This window comes from Perissodus microlepis, chromosome 12 (assembly GCF_051167445.1).
Source record: "Perissodus microlepis isolate ML-2025 ecotype Zambia chromosome 12, ASM5116744v1, whole genome shotgun sequence".
Classification (NCBI taxonomy): Eukaryota; Metazoa; Chordata; class Actinopteri; order Cichliformes; family Cichlidae; genus Perissodus; species Perissodus microlepis.
In genome coordinates, this window is record NC_140472.1 from 4,487,153 (window position 1) to 4,506,165 (window position 19,013).

The 19,013-nt window shown below is 40.6% G+C and overlaps 1 long non-coding RNA gene across 1 annotated transcript; it reads right to left on the bottom strand.

The window, feature by feature from the left end:
• Positions 1 to 1,037: 1,037 nt before the first annotated feature.
• Positions 1,038 to 4,499, bottom strand: LOC146375652 (uncharacterized). The gene is made up of 2 exons (XR_014801854.1): positions 4,207 to 4,499; positions 1,038 to 1,683 (listed from the first exon to the last, which is right to left on the bottom strand). It is a non-coding gene; the product is annotated as an uncharacterized LOC146375652 (long non-coding RNA).
• Between the last annotated feature and the right edge of the window lie 14,514 nt (positions 4,500 to 19,013).

The window sequence follows — 19,013 nt, forward strand, 5'->3', positions numbered from 1 at the left end:
AACTGTCACATATCACCAACTTACAATAAATGGACTTCCTCAATTCTACAAAAGATTTGATTCAAATTCATTTCACCATTTCTTATAAGGAGTGAAGGAGGGAAAAAAAGGAGTGATTGTGGGGCCAGCAGAGGCACCATCAGGCCTCGTGGCTGTAAGCCTGTTTTATTGAATTTTCTGTTGTCTTTATAAAGGCAGGCTAAGACGGGACCAACAGGTGCTAGTCTCAAGTGGGACAAGCATTAGGATGTTCCCTTTGACCCCAGAGGGAGACTGGACAGCTGCAGTGTCTGGGTTAGGGTACTGGTGGGCAGTGAACGAATGAGTAGACTGACAGAGCTCCCCAGTTTCCAGATACTGTTTCCAGGTCGAGGCTAAAGAAAAGCTGAACATAGCATAATCACATAATCGCAGTAGTTAGATAGATACGTTTTATCAGCGTGCATACACTGGACTATGCTTTTGTGCTATCTGACCAAGTCTGGAGTCAAAAGTGTTTATGGATGTTCAAAGCAATCATAATTGAAATAGATGGTAGTAAAGAGAACCATGAAAGGCAATTCAATAATATTAACATCGCTGCAGTCGTTTGATTCCTGTTTCTTTTCTCAGTGGAATTATGTTCAACTGTAACGTAACCCTATTAATACATATACTATATGTTTTATTTTGTCCTCTTTGTTGCAGGTTGCCAACCCCTGGTCTGGGATCCTGGGGGCATGTTTAGGTAATTCATTCATGACCTAATTCATAAGCCTTTATCTTAGATATAATATGCCCTTTTTTTGCACAGCCAATAGGAATCCACATATTTAAACTCAAATGGTGCCAGCCAGGTAAAGACCGGAAGGAGGTGGCTGCATGGCTTACAACTTGCTACATATAGACAAATGCAAACAGATTACAAAAAACCCCAAAACAAACACACAAAAAAAATCCCAACTAGGACTCTTGAGATGTGAAATCTCTTTCGCAAGAGTGGCTTGGCAGAAATAAAAAGCAGGGCAGTTATAAATGATTACGCAAGAATACACATGCAATATACACCCCAGCAGAATCTTTATTTGTTTTGGCTCTGCAGTGACTGAAACTTTACTGGCTCTAAAAACAAACAATGAGCTAGTAAAGGTAAATACACAGAATGATAGGAACTGACATGCAAATCAAGTAAAATCAAGTGTTTCTTAAGAGTTTCAAACAATTATGTGTATGAGCTGTTCATGTCAGCTGGTTCTTTCCAGAGCATTTGACTCAGATGTTCTCAGAAATATGAGTAAGCTGCAAAGTAGAACTTGAAATGGTGCTATAATAGAGTTTTGTTGTCTTCAACTCCCCCTGTGCGCCTTGCGTTGGCCATCCTGGGAAGAGGTGGAAGGAGAGCGGTGCACAGACCAAGTTTATGGATGTGTTTATTAAGGCTCCTAAAACAACAGCAGAGCGAATTGCTGGCACAGCGCTTGGTCCATTTCCCCCTTCTCTTTTACTTGTGTTCCCCCCTCTCTGTCTCTCACTTCTTCAGTTATCCTACTACATTCTCCTCCTTTCTGTCCAGCTGCAGAAGAGGAAAACCCCTAACCAGTTGGCCAGGGAGTGTGTCAGCCAGTCAGCTGGCCAGAGGGCCCTGCCAATCATCATCTTCTTCCTCTCATGCAGTCTTTCCATTGCACAAGTGCCACAATGTACCTGCAAACCAATAGACATGTTTAGAGACCTGCACTGGCTTCAACAGTTGTTAGTTTAAATGACTGACTGTGTTGTACAAAATTAAAGGTAACTTTACTAACATAATTTGATTGATATACAGGGTAGGCCATTTATATGGATACACCGTAATAAAATGGGAACGGTTGGTGATATTAAAGTCCTGTTTGTGGCACATTAGTATATGTGAGGGGGCAAACTCCTCAAGATGGGTGGTTACCATGGTGGGTCGCCATTTAGAAGTCGGCCATCTTGGATACAACTTTTGTTTTTTCAATAGGAAGAGGGCCATGTGACACATCAAACTTATTGGTAATGTCACAAGAAAAACAATGGTGTGCTTGGTTTCAACGTAACTTTATTCTTTCATGAGTTATTTACAAGTTTCTCTTTGTTCACAGCCATTGGCATGTCGAAGAGGTTAACACGTGAGGAGCGGATCGAAATTGTGTTGATATCTGGTGAACGCAGTAACCAGGTCATTGCAGCAGATTTCAATGCAAGACTCCCTACGAGACCACCCATCTCCCATGCTACAGTTAGCAAACTGCTTACTAAGTTTCGTGAAACTGGTTCAGTGTTGGATTTGCCAAAATGTGGACGCAAGAAAACTTTCACTAATGAAGAAACATCAGTAGCACTCGCCGCATGTCACTGGAGAGTGGCATTAGTCGAACATCCCTTCGGCGGATATTAGCTACTCACAAATGGCACCCTTACAAACTCCAGCTACTGCAGCATCTCAACGAGGATGACCCAGATTGGCGCACAGAATTTGCAGAATGGGCAAAACAAAAATTGGAACAGGACCCTCAGTTCACGCAGAAGATTTTGTTCAGTGATGAGGCAAACTTTTATGTGAATGGTGAAGTTAACAAACAAAACCACCGCTATTGGTCTGACACTAACCCACATTGGATGGATCCCTCCAAGACTGTTGGAACAACAAAAGTGATGGTTTGGTGTGGTATATGGGGTACAATGATAGTGGGTCCATTCTTCATCAATGGAAACCTCAAGACCACTGAATATTTGAAATTGCTACGTGATGATGTGTTTCCCTCTTTATGCACTGAAGCTGGCACGTTCCCTGAGTTTTTCCAGCAAGATGGTGCACCAACACATTATGGGTGCCAGGTCCGAGCATTCCTAGATGAACAGTTTCCTGGAAAGTGGATTGGTCGTCGTGGGCCAGTTGAATGGCCCCCAAGGTCTCCCGATCTGACCCCCTTAGACTTTTATCTTTGGGGTCATCTGAAGGCAATTGTCTATGGTGTGAAGATACGAGATGTGCAGCACCTGAAACTACGGATACTGGATGCCTGTGCTGGCATTTCTCCTGCGGTGTTGCTATCAGTGTGTGAAGAGTGGGAGAAGAGGGTTGCATTGACAATCCAACACAATGGGCAGCACATTGAACACATTTTATAAGTGGTCAGAAACTTGTAAATAACTCATGAAAGAATAAAGTTACGTTGAAACCAAGCACACCACTGTTTTTCTTGTGACATTACCAATAAGTTTGATGTGTCACATGGAACTCTTCCTATTGAAAAAACAAAAGGTGTATCCAAGATGGCCAACTTCTAAATGGCCACCATGGTCACCACCCATCTTAAGGAGTTTGCCCCCTCACATATACTAATGTGCCACAAACAGGACTTTAATATCACCAACCATTCCCATTTTATTATGGTGTATCCATATAAATGGCCCACCCTGTATATTAAAGTGAGTATTGCACAATTTCAAAAGTGTCCATCAGCTGCATGACTACTAAATATGCAGTGGGTGCAGTGTACTTATGTTTTTGCCAAGAGCTGCTTCCAGAAAAATAGAATCAACCTGCACCAGTTATGAGTTTGCACCTGGGTACACATCTACAGCACATCTGTGTACTTATGTGTTGTCTGTCTTCTTCAGTGGGACGTTTGCTAAGTATACATGTCTCTATTTGACAAAGCCCTCTTTCATAATCTTAAAAATACTCAGTAGCACATAATAGCGACTACTGTAACAGAGAGAAGATTCCCCACCTGGCTTTTTCTGGATTTTTACTATTTAACACATTCGTTTCTGTGCTAATATGACAGTATGTATGAACATATTGATTTTGAGTTCTTCATTTTAGTGTGGAGAAATTTAATAAGGTTTATTTATTTATTTTTTAACAAGATAGCCAAAGATTTAATTGGGACTATGTTGAAAAAAAAACAAAAACGAGTAAAGGCTTTTTAAAGCACTAACACCAACCAATTAATAACTGCTAACCCATACATACAGAAGCTAGCATGTATGTGCAGGATTCAAAGCTCATTCCTGATTCAGCGCTAGTAAATATTTTAAATATATATTACGGGATTGGGAGATTCGAAAACTCAACAGTGAATTATATTTTTTGTGAAAAATGCATCCTTAAAAAATGCACTGTGAAGAAAAGTCTCCATCAAGCAATAGCTGGTCCTGATGTTTCTAAACAAGAAAATGAAGAAATCCGATTCTCACGAGAAGGCAGCAGCAGGCAGAATTTAATGGTTTGATCCAGGAGTTGAGTCTTTCATCACTTTCATACATATTTCAGGATGTTGTTGGGGCAGTTTGAGCTCTTGTTGGTGGAGTTGCGACCACATCTGAGGAGGCAGAGAAATAATTTCAGAGCGGTTTGACCCAGAGAGGTGCTAGCTCTGTGTCTAAGGAAAACTAGTATAAATTTACTATTTCCGTATCATTCTATATTCAGTGATAGTTTTGAACTACAAGTGTGCTTGTTTGCAAATGCAGTGGTCTGACTGGTCAGATCTGCAGGCAAAAAAATCAGAAAAATCAAGCTTGATCCGAAATTATGTGGTTGGTGTGAATGGCTGCATTAAGAACAGGTGAGTCTGAAATGATGTTTTCAACACATGAAATATTTGCATGAATCTTACACGGCTGGTGTTTAGAGGAGGGTGTAAAAAAAGGATTCAAGATTAGCAATGCTAGCTTGCTAATCTTGGCGCCAATAGTTTTTCCTAACAAAACTGCATAATTACTTATTGCGAGGTTAACCATTTTCAGATTTGCTTTCCCCAGTTTTCTGTTTGAATGTTTACTTCCCTGCCAACGTTTAGTTAGCTCAGCTAAACTATACAACCCATCTCTTTCAAAAAAGGAAGATAGGGATACTTAAGCACACTGGGGCGTGAGCTTAGACCTGTTGGACAACGGTGCTTGTAAAACTGCCTATGGTGGTGAAAGCCTTGAGTACACAGGTAGAACAGTTAGTGTCTTGTCATCATAACCCATTTCTACTTTGAATATATTTGCACTCTGTGGGTCCCTGTGTATGTTTTGGTGTGAATAAGGAGCACGACATATTTATTTGCCTAGTCTTAAAAGGCTATTCCCTATAGTCGCACAGTATACATGACTGTTCAAACTGAGAAGAATAATGCAGATTTGTTAAGCAGACAAATTGTGAATATAAACCAGATACGTAGTTGTGCAAATACTATTTGTAGTTTCAGCAAAATACAGCAGAAGAATGGATTTACATTTATATAAAGAATACATAAAGAAACACACATTACAGATATAGCGATGCAGTAAGTCACGGCACGTTTTACAAACTAATACAGAACAATCTGCTGTATTCAGTATGCTCGTATGTAAGACATTTGAAAACACGAGTAAATTAGTTTAAAAAACACAAGAGCTGATATGAATAAGATGCCCTGAGGGATGGGACCTGTTGATGGAGGCATGTCGTATATATTTTAACACTACTGAAGAGTCGCATTGTTAGATGCTCATCTACAACAATTAAGATAGCGCTTAGAGAGATGAATGACAATTCGCATAACCTTCCTTAAAGTGAAAGAATGGTAACTGATGTGCAGCTGAGATCAAAATGAAGGTTGACTTTTTACATAGGCATGGTGTGATCCAGACTAAATACTGAGTAGGGTTTATAACAAGCTATTTTGACGCATCATTAATAGGGGTGCAACAATACTCGTATCGATATTGAACCATTCGATACAGTGCTTTCGGTTCGGTACGCATATCGAACGATACAAATCTTTTTATTTATTTGATCAACTTTTCTTCTGACGATGCTTTCTGTGTTGAGCGCTCAGTGGATCTGCGTTCGACTACTCCGCCTAGGCTGCACTGTCGAGTGCAGATCCACTGAGCGCACCGCAAGCTAGCAAGACAGAAGCTAAGCTCGTTGCAACATGGCAACTGCCTCAACGCTACCCGAAATTGAACCTCCCCCACCCTCATTCAGATCTGGCGTTTGGAACTATCTTGGTTTTCATGTGAAGTATGACCCTGATGGTAAGCGCGTCATGGACAAAAGTAAAACAGTATGTCGGATGTGCCACGCAATGCTCAATTGGTGGGAACTAGTGCGTTAGCGCAGTTAGCTTGTTAACGCGTTGACGCCGTCCAGCCCCACGCACGGGGCGATCCACGGTAACTCGTTAATGGAGATTTGCCGCGTTATGGCGTTAATGTCATTTTAACGAAATTAACGCTGACAGCACTAGTGGGAACACAACGAATATGACTGCACATTGACGCCGACATCATCCTAGTGCAAAGACAAGTGGAAGCAGACAAAAACAACAAGCACGCATGCTACAAACTTTACCTGAGTCATTTAGACAGCTGTTAGCACAGGATTCTCCTTATGGGGACCTGATATGTTTAATATGCTGCTGAGAGTATAGCCCAGAAGAAGCGTATAGTATAGCTTTTATTTTGGAAAGAACCATTTCTCTGTAATAAACTCTCTTTTCCAAAGATGAGTGATTTCTCGATGAGATAGATTTATTTTTTATTATTATTTTGTTGTTTCAGCAACATTAAATTTAAAAACTGTACTTTTGAGTTAAAATATATATTTATAATTTTAATAAATGACAAATCAAAAAGGCATGAACATTTTTTTGTATCGAAAAAATATCGAACCGTGACACCAAAGTATCGAACCGAACCGTGAATTTTGTGTATCGTTGCACCCCTAATCATTAACCATATGATGTGTAATATAAATACAGAGATGGCTGGGATTTGATAATTCTCCATAATTTATATATTTTATTACAATGCTAATGTTAGTTCCTGTGCATACTGACTGCCACTGTGTGCCAGAGTCATGACACTACATCGCTTATCAGCCTGTGAATACGACACTTTGCTGCCGTTTGTTTTAGAGTAGGGATATTCCTGACAAGTAATTTACAAGTCAGTTAAACAGGTAAAAAAGTCTTACTGAACATACTGAAAGGTAAAAAAAACCTCTTAGAAACAAAAAAAAAAGAAAAAAAATTGAGAGGAAGCTAGTGGATGAGGGTGTATGACTGTATTTTGTGTATTTATTTAAGAAACACCTAAATGTTGCTTTCTTGTTCTTGTTGTTCATCCTTGGTCAACATCCATGTGCATGTGCAGAATGTGCAGCTTTGAGTTCTTGTGTGAAGAACACAAAGGTAAAGGTGCTAAAGGAGAGTTCATCTAAACCTAAAAAATGTGAAGATTTGATATATCTTTTTAGAAATATCAATAAAAGATAATCTAGGTCAACATGTGAAAATAATGAATTCGGAAGAAATAAATTATAGAAAACTATTTAAGTTGGTACAAGAAGTCAGATAATGTCTCCACAGTCACAACTGACAAAAAGATTAACATAAATGCAACAGAGTTAAATTTTAATATCTTAATTCATTCGTCAGTCTTTCCATGAGTCTGTCTCCTAAGCCTGAGGTGTGCTGTGGCATGCATGGTGTGAGAAATCAGCTCCTGGCAATCTGCCAAGCCTGTCGTCAAACAAAGAATTGATGCTCTGCCCTGTGGGCTTTTCCTGCCTGTCTTTACACCGACTAGTACAAAAGCTTCGCAGCCAGGAAAGATTACATGTCTTCTTTAAAACCTTCCTCCGTCTCTGCCAACTACCAAAGGCTTGGATGAACCGGGGAAGGAGGGCTCTTCTCGATAATAGAATGTTCTGTAAGGAGCAGTGATTCCGAGTTAAGCGTCGTTCCCTGTAGGAACACAAACTCCTCTGCCTCAAAATGGCAATTTAAATGGAGAATGTTATTTTATAGGGGTGACAAATTGTAGGTATCTCTCGTGGCTTTGAGTGAGCGTTTTAGGGTGGCTTGCCAACTTGCCAAGTGGGAGCCAGAGTTTTGACAGACTGCTGCACCTGACCGTGCACAATCTCCAAGATCAGTTGCCGTCACCCGGCAGCAGCAACTGTCAACCAATAAAGAGAAGCGCACACTCAGGATATCCCACCCACTTGGCAATCTCATCCAATGATGACTGCAGAAAGTATATCCAACCATCCATTTTCTCTTATACTCTTATAAGCCTCTTTAATGAGATGATGAATGACGTGGTATCTCCCAGCAGGATGGCCACGCACACAAAGCTACTGCATGCGGTTCATACATTCACTTAATCTACACTACTGGCACAAGTGCAGATCATTTTTCTCTGATATTTTACTGCATCTATATACAATTTAGCTTTCTGTCTCCATCTGTCTACGTCTCAAGTAACGTTTAATACAGCGCTGTCTTGGAGGATTATATTTGTTTTAGCTGAAACGTAGAGACTGCAGCTGGTAACACTTGAGTTAGATCACTGAAACAAATTTCATTCATATGGTAAAAAATACATATCTTACTCTCTTTCACTTCTGCACATAAAATCCCATATATGTACGGAGACATTTTATTGGACCGAAAAAAGAAAAAGAAAATACAGACAGGGATCAGGGTTGGATCAGATATCTATAATCGAGGCAGTCTGGATATAACAATTGTTCTCCTGCTAGTGGTGTAGTTATTTGTACAGCTTTAGATGCAGTTTTAGTTGTGGACCATTCAGATTGATGACACAGGTCTTGTAGTGAGACCTTGTCCAAAACTATACAAAAGGTATTTAAATTTCTGTTAAGGAAATGCTTCTCCCATGAGGTTTACTCAAAAGACTTGCTGATGTATTACTAACATATTTTGATAAAAAAAAACTGAACTGACTGACAGGTAAACTGACTGACAGAAGCTGCACCCACAATGATAGAGGATGCGACAATGAACAGAGAGATGCATGACAATGACAGTGAAAACTATGCCAGTCTGATTGTCACACTGGATGTGGGCTTCCAAGATGTCCAATACAATTCAATGCATGCTGCATCGGCTTGTTCCAATATTCAACTTATAATAAAACTTGAACAAGCATGACCCAGCTCAAAAACAGAGACTATTGACTTCAATGTAAAGATACTATATAAGAAAATATAAACATATAAAAGAAGAAATAAGAAACACATTTGCACATATTGCTGTGTGTGTGTGTAAGCCCAACAAGCAGGTGACCACCAATGAGTAAGCACTTGGCAACAGTGGGAAGGAAGATCTCCCTTTTAAAAGGAAGAAAAGTCAGGCTCAGGGAGGGGAAGTCATCTGCCATGTCTGGTTAGAGGTGAGGCGAGGGAGACGAGGATGGAACCACCAATCTTCCAATTAGTAGTTGATCTGCGCTACCTCCTGAGCTACAGCTACAGCTTTTTGTTTACATGAACAGATTGGAGTCTATTAGATAGATATGATTCTAACTAGTGCAAAATAATTACATTAGAATGATTGCATGATGGCAGATACTGGTTTAGGACATATGGCTAGTGATGCTAGTTGTCATGCCTTACCTTCACTGCATTTTTTGGGCTTTTTGATGAAATAGTTTTCAAACACTATCTTTATATTAGTTTGATGTTCAGCTGAATGAATTGTTGAATAACTGAGCTGCCTTATTGCCGTGTTTTTGGCTCAGGTGGTACAGCGGGTCGTGTATCCATCAGAAGGTTGCTCTATCAATCCCCGGCTCCTAAAGTCAAAACGTGTCAAAGCATCCTTAGGAGAAAACTGAACTGCAAGTTTCCCCAGATATACCCAAGTGCCCAAGTATAACATCCCACAGCCAGTCCCCTAGATCAAAGTGGTGGTGACAGAGCTGTATCTCAAAAGCCTTAATGTAGCAAGTCCATGCCTATAACTGTTTTATTGTATTGCTTCAGTTTATGGAAGTGCACTTTTAAATTTTGTTCTTGCTTAAATGTGAAACTGAATGAATCCCCCCCCCCCCCCCCCCCCCCCCCCCCAAAAAAGTGTTAAAAATGTAAATTTGCAGACCGTTGTGCATGATGTGCATCCTGACCTTTCTTCCTATAAGTTTTTATTAGTTTATTGCATGAGTATTCATTAGTCGTGGGTTGGGTTATATGTTCAAACTGAGCTTTCTTTGTTACAATAAAACAATAAATAAATACTACAGTACTACAATTTTGTTTTGTTTTTTAAGTCTGTTCCTTAGACGTCAATGTACAGTATGAGAGGTGCCAATGTGATTGGGTGGTACATAAAGGAAATAGTGACAAATGAGTTCCTGTGGGCAATAGTAATGTCTACCTGTGTGTACCTGTGTCTTCGATCCGGGGCCAACCCACAGAGCTCTGCTGGTTGCGACTCGCCGGTGTAAACAGTGTGATTTATGTTCACCACACCGCTTACTCTCTTACACTTCGTGAACACACGCTCAGTAGTATCTTGTACTTGAGTGATGCCTTGAGCCCAGCTGTGTGTAATGAATAAACCAGAGATGTTCACTCTGGCTTGCATGCTAATTGCCTGTGGGACTCTTTTCCATGTTACACTCTTGACTACCAGACCACCCATGGTGAGGAAAGGGTGCATTCATCTCCATTCCAATAAAGTGTGTCATTATCTCCTCGCCTGTGATGTGCCACTACACCAGTAAAAGATAAATGCTGTAATAACATGTAAGACATCTCTAAGGAAACGTGATTGATGTTGCAAACTTGTTAGATACACACTCTAGTGCTTTGAGAATGTTGCATTGGTGAGTTGCACTTCTTTGGTTCTCTGTGTCAACTTTAGGATATATTTAGAGCAGACCTCTTCACTGCTAGGTCTGGTCCAGCCGGTTTTGCAGGGACAGGGAGGATTTGGGGTAACGCATGATTGGAAGTAGGTGGTGCTTGATGCTGGAAAAGCTGCTGCTAAGTGTGAGCAGACTTCCCTTCTCCTGACCAAATCCTCTTTGGCCGTGGACTCTCCCGTGTGCCAAGACATGCTGACAAGGGCCTGAGCTAAACCAACAACTGGGCTGCTTGATGAAAGGGATGAGCAGCAGGGGGGCACGCCATGAACTCCACGGATAGCCTACAGTCTTGATGACTCTATCCCCAGTTCCCCTTTCACTGGCACACAGTATGCTCCACCACAGCATAAACTACATCGCAGGGTGCTTATGTTCTTTTAACATCACTGAGCTAAAGTGAGCAGAAAAACCATGACCTGAGCTCTGCTGTGTACTGGCTATAGACATATAGACTGTCACAAAGAGGGGGTGTGTACATGTGTAGCTGGCTTAATATTGATGGAAAAGAATAACACAAAATATGTGCTGATGTGAACTGTGGAAAATACAGCAAATTAAATATTAAAAAATTCCTTTTCGTGTGTGTCTGTGCACGTGTAATCCGACAAATCCAGAGCTGCGAGCTGTTTCAAAAGCTGAAAATGAACCCTACAGCTCTTTACAGTAAATTCTTGTTTGTCTCGTTTTTCATTAATGACGTGTGTCAGAAGGCAACGCGGAAGTCATTTCCCACCATTGACCCGTAACTTGACTGTCAACTGTGTAGATCTTCCTGGGGTTGGGCAATAGGAGACTTTTTGTCTTATAGATACAGTATGACACGAATGTGTCTTTCCTCCATGCAGACAGTTAACGTACGCAAGTGTGGGGAATGGGGGTGTTCTTAGTTAGGACAAAGAGAGACACAGCAGACACTGTCAGACTGACGTTAAAATAACCACAGCTCAGCGTCCTGGAGATACAATGTTTTAAACAGTGGGAGTGGAATGAAGGCATAAGGAAATGTAAAGTGACCACCCAAGGTTGAGAATACAGCCGCAGGGAACAACACAGATTGTGAACAAGAGAGATCTTGGCTTCTGACATGTCCCTGCAGCAGGCTGGAAGACTTCCTGAAGATAACACAAAGTATTCCTACAAACCACCATAGAAGAAATAAATCATCTAACATTTTTTAGCTGCACGTTCATTTCAAAGCTCACATTTGCTCATGTGATTCTAATGAAAGCAGCAGAAACAAACACAGCCCTGTAGCAGAACATGCTATTTGTTTTCCTTTATGCACACCACAGTTTGCTGTGCTCCATGTGATGTCAGGCATGACAGAATATACATGTGATTTTATTTCTCTGATCACAAGCTCTTTTTTCTTTTGGCATATGGAGCTCATCAAAGATGACCGACTTGTTAATGCTGGGACTGCTCAGCTGGAAAGTTGTTTTTGAGTGCTAGGCCATTGAAGAAACACAGTGAAATAAAATACCAGCCAGAGCCACTTCTTTGAGCTTCAGAGCTTTCCCCATTTCACAAAGGAGTCAATCCTTAAAAAGCTTTTGCTTGTGGAGCGGAGCACAATAAAGCTTCTAAGAGCGGGTCTGCATCCCTGTTGCTCAGATAAGGATCAGGAGGTGTGATTGTACTTTGGGCTTTTCGGCGTTAGCGTGTAGGCGACCCGCTGGCCCTTCAGTCAACCTGAGCATGTAGATTGAAGTGTCTCAGTTTGCTCCTAGACATATTTTAACACTGGAAACTCTCTGGGGCTGCAGCATGGTGGTCTTCATTTAGCCTCTGGAGGCCATTGTGATTATGTGTAAAGGCCAACGGAGACACATTATCCTTGGACAAAAGCGTTCATGTCCCATTTCCCCTCAGCAGCTGACTCATTGAAACTGTTCTGGTAGATCTGCAAGCCATGAAACATTTGGAAAGCATTTGGCATGCAAATATGGTTAATGAACTGGTGTTTTGGAACATGTATTGGAGAGTCCAACACTACGCACGTGCACAGTTGCACAAGCCACCGCTGAACTGTTTGTGCATTTCAGTGGAGGTTCTAGTTTGGGTAGCTCTGGACGTTGCCGCTAAGTGACAAGGGGATTATTGTGAGCATAACCTGCTCTAAAAACAAAACTCACAGCCCCATAGACTCTGCACACTACATGCAAAGTATATTACGAGACACACACACACACATACGTACACACAGGGACATGCACACACTAAAAGGGTGTAATTACCCTTGTGTATAATGGGACAGATAACCTGAGGATTCACACAGAGCTCTTCGGCATAAGTGTTGAGCAGCTGAGTTACTGATTTACTGATCAAGTTACATGTTGCAGTCAGTTGTCAGACAGAGACACAGTGGGAGCTCAGACTCGTATTGCAGCAGACAGACATTTTCCTGGTTCAGCTATCTCTTCTGTTCAGGGTAATCATGGGCAATAAGATACATAGTAATATTTTGATCTCGTCCCAAAATATATTTTTTAAGAATTTAAGATCTTTATGATGACGAGCAGGTCCACAATTTCTCTCCTTCTGTACCATAAAAACATCCCCAAGAAGGTAAAATTTATGAAAAATTTGATTTTTGTAAAACAATTGGGATAGTAGCCCAAATCTACCGATTGGAAGATTTGTAGATGACCTGCTCTTCCTCAAATCGTGGTTGTTTGAGTCCTTCAGTTTTTGGCATGCAAAAGTATCCTTCGGCAAGATGCTGAACCCAGAGTTGCTCCTGGTGAGTTAATCGGAGTGTGAATGTCAGATAGAAAGCACTTAGACACAGAAAAAAAGTGTTTGTATAAATGTGTGTGTGAACGTGTGAGTGAAACATGTATAAAGCGCTTTGAGTGTTCAGGTAGAGTAGACAAGAGGCATATAAGAATCTGTCTATTTACCTTTAGCTAAAGCTGAGAAAGTCTTTCTTTTTTACTGAATGATGGCCGAGGATTATGTCGTCCATAACACTATAAAACTACTAGAAGAAGAAATGAGCTGCTCATCAGGTCTGACATATCAGCAATTTTTGGATTTAAAAGCTTCCCAAAAGCAGACAAACACAGAGATAGACTGAGGCTTAAAAGTGGTCTAAACTCTTGCATCTCCACACAGAATCAGTGTAATGGTTTAAAGGTATAAAACTCAAGTATAGCATCCATCGATCCACGGTTAAGATAGGGGTTAGTAGCAAGGTGGCCAGCTCTTGAGCTGAAGGCAGCTGGACCTCTTTTTTAAAGGTCTTGGAAGGTGAATCTCCACATGCACATATATATGCACATCAAAAAACAGACACACATACCCAGAGGTAAACTGGAGGCCACTATAAACACATGAATATAGGAAATGTACATATTTAAGTTGTGGGTTACAGTCACTGTGACAAGACAAGAGCCTGTCTGAGGTGCTGCTGTGTGGTTTGAACTGATACTTGCAGAGCAAGGTTTTGCATTTCAATGTGAGTTCAAAATTGTCAAATATAAAAGTGTTTACAAGAGGCCTGAATTCCTGTGTTGCAGACTCACACTGCTGCACAGCAAGTACAAGCTGTGAATGGCTGCAAGCACACTCAAGTACTTACACCCACGCGCGCACATTGACACACGCAAAGGAAATGTATCGATACAAAGACTAACATCCATACTGTGTGCACATTCACACTGATGAACACTGTATAGGTTCTGCAGTTCTACAGCTTTATCTGCCAGACAGAGAATAGATGCCTTTGCTAAAGGGAGCCTGAGAGCAGAAATTCGCAGCGTGCAGAAGAATGTTTAGTTTTTCAGCTTTTTTTAAATGTTTCTCAAGGAAACTCGGTTTTGCCAGTTTAAACACATTAACATTAGTCTGCTACAATGTGGAGCTCCCTTGAGGTCCCCATGCAGGTTTATTCAAATCTATTATGTGTACAGAAAGACACTGACATCATTATGATACAATCTCTCTCAGGGCAAATTGCATTCACTCGTCACTCTAATGCAGCAGCTCTGATCCTCTGACACTGGTAGCACTTCTTCTGCTTTCCTGGACAGTGAAGGCTGCATAGTTTAGCCTTAGGCAGCCAAATGGTTTCTCTTTCTCTCTCTCCCTTCCCCAACACACACAACACACACAACACACACACAACACTGACTGACTCATTCATGCTCATTCACAACATCTTGATAGTGTGTATATCTCACCTGTTTGGATGATTGACAGCTCTGAGCAGCAAGGGTATAATTAATCAGATCATAGCCGTGCAATGCCTCTGACAGCTTTGATAGATTGGGGAAGTTGCTCAAGCTAGCTGGGTTTGTCAGGGCAAAGTTATGACTGTCATTTGGAATGGATGAAAAGAGCAAGTGACAGTGCACTGTACCAGTGTGATTGATAACACGGCTGCCTATTTGTCCTCAGATCTGGAATGTGCTGGCCTGAAGCACAATGGTTATTTACACGCCGTATTTGTCTTGTCTCGAAACTTTCCGAGGAAAATGAGCGGCCCGTTCATTTCGCTGTCACTGCAGTGCTTCTCTTTGCTATTAATGAATCTCAGTGGCGAAAGTTATGCAATCACACAGCAAGCCTGGCAGTGTGCACCAGACTCATTTGTCAAAATACCTTTGATTGTACAGAGATTATATTACAATGTACAAGAATAACAAATTAAGACATCAACACCCAAGTCATGTTCGCTTGATAAGAAAAATCATCTTCCCTCCCTGTGATCTCTTTCTTCCCCACGTCATTGCTCCTTTTACAGAGCCCAAAAATAACTTTTTGTCTCACACTGTTTCACACATTTTGTTTCCGGTTAAACTTTATTTATGCTCCATTTGATTTACGACAGGTTTTTATGATATACTCTTGAGGGGATTGTGTTCAGAGAAGGGATGTGAAGGGATGGGCGGAATGGGTTCCAGTAAGACGCTCTGTGGTTCCTGCCAAAGTTAACAAAGAAGAGCTCTATCACACCATCTGTTGTCTGTGATCTGTGACTCATGGCATTTGGACAGCAGCCAGGAGCTTACCTACTAGCCTGTTTGCATGCTTGACTGATAGTGGTCAAGTTCTCAAGAATTTGTCCTGTCGCTTTAGTAAATAAAAAGATTGTGCATGCACAAGAAGTTATTTAGCAGTCTTTCTACTGATGCACTGTAACCGTAACTGCTGATACTTTGTTGCCTTGTCATATTTTTATCATATTGTGTAACTATTGAAAATGAAAATACCTTCTGCAGAGTGATATTTGCTTTGGTTGGAGTTTATTATTATCATGCTTTGGCACTGATTCATAATGTTAAGTTCTGCCAGTGAAAACTTTGAGTTGGCACTTTTATTGTATTAGAAAGACAAGTATTAAAGGGAATTAATTTTGTAGTTGCATACAATTTTGGATGCCTGTTTTTTTATGACGTTGAGTGATGTCACTCTCAAGAGATGCAAGATAAACACTCTGTCCTTAGATTCTCACTGTTATGTCTTGAATACAGTAAATACAGTGGGTGGAATGGACATCACTGTTCTGTTTAATTGCACTTTAAATACATAGCAGATCACAGATGGAGGAAAACAGAACTCATAGGCATTTGTGTGCCATGGAGTCAAATTTTAATTTGTGTCTGCACCTTCAGACTCAAGATATGTAGGATCACAAGTGTTTTATCACCTGAGAAGCACTGCGCTTCACCAAAGCTTCACCATCATTCGCACAAATATGCTTATTTATTCAAGATATTGTCGCAATCCCGTCTCTCTACAGGTATAACCTAACAGGCCAGTTAATGCAAGGTTCAAGTGTCTTAAAAGTCACACCTTCCCTGTGATAAACAGTTTGATTATATTCTCACTTCCCTAAATGACCAAGTACAACAACATTAGATCCACTTCAGAGACAGTTTTGCTAACCCTGACAAACAGCAGCTAACTGATGCTAACAGCAGCTAACTGATGCTAACAGCAGCTAACACAGGAAAAAAACAGCAGTCTTACTGTAAGAAAAGTTCATGATATATTTAAGAACCCACCTCAGGAACGCTGTTGTCGACATAAGTGAACTGTAGTTACTCACTGACTCATATCGAACTCCTTTCACAAAGTTTTATAGTATCCTCCAGGGTAAAAAGACATGGAAACATAATGACTGCTCATGTAAATAACAAACTGACAGCGTACACTCACTACAGATGAGTTTCGACCAGCATTGTTTGTACTACAGCAGATAATGTGGTTGATTGGGACTAAAGATTGGGTAAGAAAACAGAAATTGTTTGACTGCAATCTGCAATCTAACAACATCTAGTGCTAAGAGTATATACACTATAACTTTAACTTTAGGTTGTCTGCTAGCTAGCATAAAGCTGTGGTATAGTAGCGATTTCCTGGTGCAGTTATCAAAAAATTAAGAGTTTAAACTTTTAATATCATATTGCTTCTCTTTTTATATCTAAAGGTCATAAACAGCAACTACTGGATATTCAGAAGGTGTCTCCAAATAGTAATGATTGTTAACAAAAGAAATTGTGTTTAGCCTTAGGGATGTGACACACTCTGCATGAGTGTGAACACTGACTGTGGCAGAAATAATTTTCTTGTAAATAAGCTGAGCATGCCTTTGCAAAACAATGCAACATTATCCAGCTATGCAATGCCTTGGCACACATTGCAGTGGCGCACATTCTTGGCACCGAACCAAATAATTTGAATGCATTTTTTCTATTTTACCATTGTTGTGAAGAAGCTGACAAACAGAGATTCAAACAATAGTACTACACCTGTAGAAAGAAACCGAAATCACCCATCAAACCTTTCTGTACCTGTAAATTTGTCGGTAGTCAGATGGTTTGGTGCTCTAGAAAGAGACTGAAGGCCAATGTTAAAGCCAGTGTATGGATGACAGCACATATGCTTCTGCCATGTCTACTTTGTTCTGCTCTCTCTACCTCCAATCCTTCACACCATTGGCTGTCAAGGGCTGGGTCAGTGGATGACCTCACTCTTAAGCTACAAGCTTTATAAATGGACACGCTATTTGGAGAGACTCAGCCAGGCTGGAAATGCACGCTTTGGAGATAAACTCAGCTGAAATTCAGAGGATGATCAAGGGTGGCGGTGTAGATAATTAATGATTTCGCTTTTTCCCCGCTGGAAAAGAGCCCCTGCCCCCTGTCGCTACAGCTGACCAACATTAGTAATAAATTCCTCATGGTTTGACAACATGTGGGGTGGACTTTCTGGCCCGTCTAAGGCTCAGCAATGTATAGCCTCTCATTGTCCCATAGGTTTTATATTACTGCTGGGATTGAGTAAGTCCCCGAGAGATCAGGATCCCACGTTAACTCTCTTTCTCTCTTTTTTTCTCTCACTCTCTCTCTAGCTCACACGAATACACACACACGTTTTTTTCCCCTCCTTTTTTTTGGATTTGCCATCACACACTGCCGTAGCATAGAAGAACTCATCTACAAATCCAGCCTGTTAAAAGAAGAAATACAAGCTGATACTGAATTAGCACTGCATTTATATTTGTATCACAATGACGCGTACCCACATGTTCTCCTTTTCCTAGTTAAAGTGTTGGCTTCAGTACACCTCAGCTGCCAAGTAGCAGAGCATGGATCTAAAAATATGTGTGTGGAGAAGGATGCTACAAAATGTGTTTTATTTGAAGGTGGTGTTGTTGTCATAAGGAAGAATGCTGACAGTTGGCCTTATTTACAGTGTTGCTACTTCTTTTGTACATGTTTTTCTTTTCAAGAGTTTGTCAGTTGGAGGTACAACTCCTTATGTTTGCAATGCTGGATTGTAAGAAAATTATTATTCCACTGTTTTTTTTATAATGGTGCACCATCTTACATATAAAAGGTAACTGTTAAACTTTCCTGTAAAACTTTTTTTTAAAACTGTAGACTAATTGCCCACTACATGTTAAACATTTTCATCTGGTCAGTTGACCGTAGTGGAGCATGTGAGCATATTGCCTTTAAGACTTAATAGAGACCAAAAGCAGAGATAAAGCAAAGTTTGGACAGACATTAGACTTACAGGGTAGGCCATTTATATGGATACACCGTAATAAAATGGGAATGGTTGGTGATATTAAAGTCCTGTTCGCGGCACATTAGTATATGTGAGGGGTCAAACTCCTCAAGATGGGTGGTGACCATAGTGGCCATTTAGAAGTTGGCCATCTTGGATACAACTTTTGTTTTTTCAATAGGAAGAGGGCCATGTGACACATCAAACTTATTGGTAATGTCACAAGAAAAACAATGGTGTGCTTGGTTTCAACATAACTTCAGTTGTTTAAAGGTGTTATAGCCTAAATAAAAAAAATAAATAATAAATAAAGTTGATATGATAGTCAA